At 35.7% G+C, this 8,724-nt stretch overlaps 1 long non-coding RNA gene across 1 annotated transcript in view; it reads right to left on the reverse strand.

The window, feature by feature from the left end:
* Positions 1 to 2,142: 2,142 nt before the first annotated feature.
* LOC118763303 overlaps positions 2,143 to 8,724 on the reverse strand; it is a 102,273-nt gene continuing 95,691 nt past the window's right edge. The window contains exon 3 of the long non-coding RNA XR_004999053.1: positions 2,143 to 2,248. This is a non-coding gene — a long non-coding RNA (uncharacterized LOC118763303). The remainder of the gene's footprint in view (positions 2,249 to 8,724) is intronic.

Below are 8,724 nucleotides of genomic sequence, written 5' to 3' on the forward strand. Positions count from 1 at the left end.
GTAATGTTATTTTTGCAATGTGTTAATGCACGAAAGTAATGTTCGAAACCTGAAATCGTGTTTGTATATCAGTCTTTATGTACTTTTCTTACTTCGAAAGCTTCTTTTATTACAAACGTTAAACTCTCCTTACCTCCAATATATTTTTTATGTCTATATTCTTATATTTTGTTAGCTTATCAACTAATTTCTAAGCAACGCTCCTGAATTCAAATTCTATGCGATTGAATCGGAAAAGAAATCTTTTTCAAATATTTAAATGGTAAAAGTAAATCCTGGTACCTCACAGAACCGGCTAGAGCTTCGTGCATAATATTCCAAGTTGATCACGTCTCTAAGAAATTGGATATGGCAGTTACTAGATAAATGTAAAAGATTTTAATCGTCGAAATTACTGGGTGTGATAAGATGTAGAAAAGAAAAGGAAAAACACCAATAGAATTTCTAACATAAACACTAGTTTGCAAATATTTAGGTGGGATATAGTCGATTAAAATGACCTTTTTCCCAAGTGCATTACCGGTGTGTATTTTATCGTGATCGGATTGATGAAAGGAAAAATTGACCCTGAGTTAGGGACATAGCGTTCTGACAAACCACTCATCCACAACATTACTTATATATTAGAAGATTAATGCTCAGAGGAAAAAGATATGTAAAATATTTTTTAAATAAAAATAAAATAGAATAAGGAATATGGAGTCCCAAATCCACGGCAGTAGAATGAGAGTTTAAAAAAAAATGTCAATATTCAATATTCAATACCGAGTAGCAATGGATGGGGAAGTGATTCCATAAGGAAAGTCTGATTTAATTACCAATATCAATATCTAAACTATAAAGCAGCGAACTAGCAGAATCGTTAGCTCGTTTTGAGTTCAAATTCCGCCGAGGTCGACTCTGCCTTTCATCCTTTCGTGGTCGATAAAATAAATACCAGTTGAGCATTAGGGTAGATTTAATCGACTCCCCCCCCCCCACTCGAATTTGGTTATCCTTGTGCTAAATTTTGAAACCAATATCCATATCTAAACTACAAGAGATAACGAAATAAATTAAGTAGTAAAAAGCCGTGAACCCAGTTAATATTATAAACCAAGAGATCACCTCAATGTCAGTGATCTCATTAAATGAAATATATTCACAGAGATGAGCGATTGAGTTGTGCGTTCCGTTGGGCATTACGCCGACACTTTCAAGCAAAACGGGGGTTACTAAGCATAAGCGTGGAGCAAAATATGATTTTAATAATTGTAGAGCTACAATATCCTGAGCATGTGTGTTCAAGTTGACAATAAATTTGAAACAAAGAGAAATGTACGTAATCTAATCTTAAAGGAATATAATAAGAAATAACAAGTTTGTGGAGTATGATATACAAAAATGTATATTATTAATACTAGAGCTTACTGCTTTGTACACAGCCTAAAAAGACACCGATCAGACTGAGAATAATTTCCCAATAAAACACCTAATATACAATAATGCACCATACACAGCCCTACACACATCACATCTTCATGCTGGCTACACACCCATAGTTTCCACGAACTACTGCCATAAAAATCCTTCAATGAAGGCAGAACATTCCAGCTTTAAGGATATATTTGCTACATATATCAAGGAAACAGTCGTATATAAAACCGCTTTATTTATAAACTACACATTTTAGCACAAACGTTAACAAATACACGATGAACTACACGCAACGAACACCACTCAATGAATAACACATAGAGTCGACAAATTACTAAGAGTCACAATTGCTGAAGATCTCTCGTGGTGTTTAAACATTATACAAAATGCCTCATAAAGAACAGACTTGTCTAATCAGATCAGTTGTTGAGCCTCTACAAAACTTAAATACTACGCACAGCAGTATTTACATGTATCAGATGAGTCTGAAACAATCCCTACAAACATGCGAAAATAAATGGGAAATGTCTTATTCGACTGATTAGTATAGATTCATTGACCAACAGTTAAAAACAAAACAATTCACAGATGCACAGTTTTTTCCCCTTCGAGACTTGTTTCCTCTCCCCAGGAACACCTCGTTTCCACCAATCTACCCAATATCGTTCTTAACACCTTGTCCAACCACACGTCCCAGAGTTGCAACGCTCAAATTCGACCCACGCTCATATTTTTATTTGGTAGTTATCTCGTTCAGTAATTCAAACAACGCACCCGCCTTATTCATCGCATCATTCTGCAAGAGCCTATGGCATAAACAGCAATATTTTTCCTGAAAATGGAAAAAAAATTATTGTTGTATTTCTGGATGATCATTTTACCCTTTTCTTTTTTTTGTTTTTTGTTTTTTTGCCAAATAAGCAACCTCACTATATATTCGTTCTTCACCCGTTTATTACTGTTCTTATTTCAAAATAAAAACAGTAATAAACGAGTGCAGAATGAATATATACTGCGTGTGTTTATTTGACAGAAAAATTATTAAAAAAAAATATGAACCATCCCGAAATACGACAATATCTGTTTCGGAATCTTGCAACACAAATTCATTACAGAAAAATATTCCTGGCTTTCATATGAGCACAAATAGTAATTTTCAGCATATTCATAAAATAAATTACATCAACATACATGCGCACATACACACACATGCACACAGAAATTTATGTGTGTGTGTCTGTGTGTGTGTCTGTGTGTGTGCATGTGTATAACACGAAGAGGGAGGGAGGGGATAAGAGAAAGACAGTTTTGTTTCCTTTCCTTCTGAAAACTCAAATAATAATCAGATTTTCGTTCCCTATTCCTAAAATTTACCTCTGAATAGGAAATGGTGCTGCTTCGTTCAATGTGAAAATATTCATTTCTTTTCAGAAGTGTTTTCCCGGCCGAAATGAAAGCATTTAAACATTTTTTGGAGATAATTATTTCAAGGCTTACCGTTCGATATATCCCATTATACATGGGCCTCGATGACTTGCAAAACTCTTTTCATAGACCTCTAAAGGAATCCATCTCCCCGGAACACGAACTTTATATCCTCACAAAGAAGTCAAATGCATTAAAGACGAAATTTTTTCAGTAAAGTTATTTTGTACCGTGTATTTGCTGTTAATAGTTCTCTCTTCTATTGATACCCGATACACCCGAGTAGATAATAGCTTTCTTTTACTTGTTTCAGTCATTTCACTGCGGCCATGCTGGATCACCGCCTTTGTGTATTATTGTGTTTTAGTCAAATCGACCTCAGGACTTTTTTTGTTTTAAACCTAGTATTTATTCCATCGATCAATTTTGCCGAACCGCTAGTTATGGGAGATGTAAACACACCAAACCACTTGTCATGCGGTGACGGAGGAACAAACACAAGACACAAAGACACACACACACACATAGATATATACGTGTGTGTATATATAAATATATATATATATATAATATATATATATATATACATGTGTGTGTGTGTGTGTGTGTGTATAAGATGGAGGTCTTCAGTTTTCGTCTGTCAATCCACTCATAAGGCTTTGTCGCCCGAGGCGTTAGTAGGGAACACTAGCCCTAGGTGGCACGCAGTAGGACTGAACCCAGAACCATGTGGTTGGGAAGCAAGCAACTTACCACACAGCCACGTTTGCGCCTCTTTACGCCTTGTTCACATTAATTAAAAATCTAACTGAAATATTTCGAGGATCCAACTTCGATAATGTCAGAAGGTATGTTTTAGTGTATCTAACCTGCAATCTACGGCTCAATATTTTACTTTCATCTTTAGATTCATTTCTCAGGAAAACACCTCTTTTGACCTGGAAACTACTACATACGGCATAAGTAAATATTTTCATTTCTAGGGGACCTGGAAACGAAAATGCACCGGAATGTCTTAATTTTCGAGAATGCTCGCTAATTTGTTGTCTGAAAGTTTTTAACAATGGACATTGAACGCGAAACATCCTGGTACGAAATTACTTTCTTATTCACACAACTACTTCTGTGCCAATATCAAACTATATTTATCTTAATCTTTTTTTTTTTACTTGTCTCAAACATTCGACTGTGGTCATCCTGGGGCACCGCCTTCAATGACTTAGTCGAACGCATCGACTCCAAATTTTTTAAAGTCTGGCGTTCATTCTATCGATCTCTTTCGCAGAACCGGTATAATAAGTGTTACGAAAGAATATACAAACACCCACACACACGCGCATACATTTATGTATATTATATATATACATATACATTTCGCCTACCAAATTCACTTACAAAGCATTGGTCTGCCTTGGGCTATAGCAGAATTGTTTGAAAATCTTTATCGATCCTTCCTGTACTTGTCCGTGGTGTGGCCGTCCATATGGTTTGAGAATACCAGACCATCATCCATATAAAGAACCAATCTATGCAGTGGGCTGCCCTTCCTTAGTCCACGCAGGATAAATAACCCGACGGGGTCAGCGACCTCAACCGAAGCTTAGCTGCATGGTTACGACGCGGAGTGGGCCGCCTTCCATTCTTACCCAGTACGAATCATTGTGAAAGGAGATTAACTTTCTAGCGTGCATGATGATTCTGATACTGAGCCCTCTGATTTTGTTGAATTACTTACTCAGGTGTTCTGCAGGAGGATTTTCAATATTGAAGGATAGAAATCTACGATACTGGACAGAGTTAACTTGCAGGAAGTCTGAAATTCTATATACTTCCATATTTGTGTGTGTGTGTATGTGTATGTGTGTGTGTGTGTGTGTGTGTGTTGTGTGTGTGTGTGTGTGTGTATGTGTGTGTGTGTTGTGTGTATGTGTGAGTGTTTGTGTGTGTATGTGTGCGTACACACACACATATATATGAGTTAAAACATATAATGAAATCACAAGCAAACATGAAACAGACGCAGATGGTCGCCAGCTCCACATCAGATACCGGCCAGACGATCAATCGCAGTTTCGCGCCAAACCTATATGTACACGTGTGTGTGTGTGTGTGTGTGTGTGTATATATATATATATATAGATAGATAGATAGATAGATAGATAGATAGATAGATAGATAGATAGATAGATAGATAGATAGATAGATAGATAGATACATAGAGAGAGAGAGAGAGGAGAGAGAGAGAGAGATATTATATATTATATATATATCTCGTTGATTTTGTTTTGTATCCGTAATTTTCCATTCTACTTTTATGTTGGTGTTCTTCAATGATGTACAGACAGACATACGGACACGCAGAGACACACAGAAAGACAGACTGACAGACAAACAGACACATAGAGAGATAGACAGATAGATATACTGACATAGCTGAGATAAACAAATTTAGATGAGAAGCAAAGAGCCATACAAGGAGATACCTAGAAAGAACAGGGATAATAGCTAAGAAATGATAGAGAAATGTGTGTGTGTGTGTGATTTGCGCCTGTATGTATCGTTCGGGGAGTAGTGAGAGGTGGTACTTTTTGAAGAGATATGTGTGATAATGTCATGCCACCTAAGAATACAGAATTATTCCTTCCTCCCACGCACCATAGCACCACAGCACCGCCACCATCATCATTACTACCGGCATCCCCACCACCACCACCACCACCACCACCATCACCACCACCACCACTATCATCACATCTAGGGTAAACAGAATGTGTTTAGAACAGAACGCAACTTAGATGAGTAGAGTTATGGGGGGGGGGGAAATACTAAAGTAAGTGTGACTATGTTTGTTTGGATAATTAAATTAGATTCAAGTCACTTGCTCTGACTTGTTTATATTTCGTTTATGATTGTTTTTTTGGTGGCTTTTTTTGTTGTTGATGTTGTTGTTTTACTGGTTACTGTTACACTCTTCATCAATCTCTGAAAAATATTAGTTTTTTATATGTATGAATGTATGTACGTGGGTACGTATGTATGTATGCACATACGTATGTACATATGTATGTATGTATGTATGTATGTATGTATGTATGTAGGTATGTAAGTAGGTATGCATTCACGTATATATATGTATGTATATATGCACATACGTATCTTTGTAGATATGTATGTCAAGCACGTATGTATGTATGGTTGTATGTATGTAAAGTATGTATATATGTACGCATGTAAGTACGTATGTATTCTGTGTTTTCTCTGTATATGTGCGCATCTGTGTCAAGTGACAAAGTGATGTTTAGTTGGATATCCTCGAACCAGGCCAACGAATCAAGTCCGAACTCAGTTCCTTTAACTACTTCACGCTATCAAATGTTCTCAGGAAAACCAATTGCACTTAAAACCACTGGTGAGCAGCTGGTGGACCTCTAACAACGGAATCTCATGTCACAAACCCTCTGTTTGTGACACTGGGACGCTTGTACATGATATAGATTTATCGATTACATTGTAGGAGTACACACATAGATACTCCATCCAAGTATCTTCGTTCCTCTGCATTAAAGAAGGCATGTACGTTGGGAAACAAGACCTCTCTAATAATCTTGGTTGCGAGCATAGTCACACATATACACACATACATACACACATATATGTATGTTCATGAATACATACATATATACATGCATAATACACACACACACATACATACATACATACATATATGCATATATATATTTATGCACGCATAAATTTTTCTTATATGGGAGAGAGCAGAGCGCAATAAAATTATTTAGTTCAGTTTGTTTCTTTTTATTGTCGATCAAACTATCATTATAAGAATGTAGCACACGATATCATATTGTTTGTAAAATTAATATCAATTACTTGCTTACAGATGCCGCTGGGCTCGACTTTCATCCTTTCAGGGTCGATAAAATAAGTACCAGCCAGTTGAACACACTGGAGTCGATCTAATCGACCTAACCCCTCCCCCGAAATCGCTGGCCGTGTGCCAAAGTTTGAAACCGATATTAATTACTTGATGCTGCTTATGATATTAATTATTTCCAACTTACAATATTTTCCATATTCAAGAATAAGCTTCTTGCTTCTAAGTGAAAATAAAAGTATTTTTTCGATGATATAATTAATTAATTAACCCCCTTCTGTTCAACAACTCAATGCTGACATACGTAGTTGTAAAGTAGAATTGTCCATGGATATGGAATTTGTAGAAAGTATGAAATATTAATTTTATAAAGCGCATAACACTGTGTCACATAAGACAACGGTATTTTTGAAGGAAAGTAAAGGAAAAATTGGAAATATCCTGATATGATTTCCTTCTTTATACGGAAAATGGTTGTATCAAAACTGCTTATAAAGTATAAACGTGTCGATCACCACAATCAGCAGTGTCACTTCAAGATCTATTCGCAGTTGTTGGAGCAGAAAGAATTCCAAAACAGACACGTACACAATGTTCCCTCCTACGCACTCTTACGCGCTCACGAACCATGCATAACACTTGAAAGAAAAGGTTAATGGTGGTAACTTCTTTAACTCTGATTGAACACCCCTACCCGATTCTAAAGCATCAGGTGGTGTTGTTAAAACAGATGAGATTATTCCCTAACTTTAAGAGTTTAATGAAACGTCCTTATTTTCCTCATGATCTGTTCAAAATACAGCACAAGAAATGTTGTCTTGCTATTGCAAAGTAAAATACATTTCTGTTACAATTGCTTCTGTTCTCTGTGTTGCATACCAAATTAGTTTTGCAATAAAATATATAAAGTAAAATGTGAAGGGAGCATTTTCTTAAATTACAAAATTAAGACTACCAACAAACACTGACTCAAAAGCTGACGAATTGCAGAAGCTTGAAACATTCAGTTTCAGATTTGTATCCGAATTACAATAAAAACACAGTCACTTAAAAACAGCGCTGCATTAAAAGAAAATGCTGAATATCGGTTACATTTAACAATATTTTTTCTATATATATTGGCTGCCATACAATTGTTTCTACCATTTGAACATGCTATCACATACGCAATTAGCATATCTGACCAACGGTCAAAGCTTGATTAAAGTCAGACATGGAATGATGGCTGTGTGGTAAGAAACTTGACTCCTAACAAAGTTGGCTTTCCAAACACAATGTCTCGGTTCAACCCCAATGCATGGCAACTTGTGCAAATTTCTTCATCTATAGCAGCGGGCGGTCTACCAAGGCGTTGTAGACGGAAACTGAAGCTCGTCGTATATATGTTACTATGACACTCCGTCTGTTACACCCTGCTGGTGAAATTAACGGAGGCACAACAGAAACATGAAGAAAGAGTGAGAGAAAGTTGTGGTAAAAGAGTACAGCAAGGTTCTCCACTACCTCTGCCGGAGTCTCACTGAATAATGTAAACACTCACAACGCCCGGAATCGAAACCGCGATCCTCTGACGGCAAGTCAGCCGCCCTAACCACTGAACCACTGTGCCTCCGCGTGTATATGTATATATATATATATATATAATATATATATATATAGATATATATATAATATATATATAATATATATATATATATATATATATATATATATATATATATATATTATATATATATATATACATATATATATATATATATATATATATATATATATATATATATATATATATATATATATATATATAAATTATTATATAAATTAAGATCACTTCTTATAAAGGAATCTTAACAAGAAATTATCAGGTAGATAGCGTGAAAAATCTCATAAGAGAAAAATTTCGAAAATAATTCTTTCTTATTGAACATATTATTTATATATACAGGGCATTATTACACATACATGCCACACGCTACGAGGGACATTAGTCA

This window comes from Octopus sinensis, linkage group LG4, assembly GCF_006345805.1.
Source record: "Octopus sinensis linkage group LG4, ASM634580v1, whole genome shotgun sequence".
In the NCBI taxonomy this organism is placed as follows: domain Eukaryota; kingdom Metazoa; phylum Mollusca; class Cephalopoda; order Octopoda; family Octopodidae; genus Octopus; species Octopus sinensis.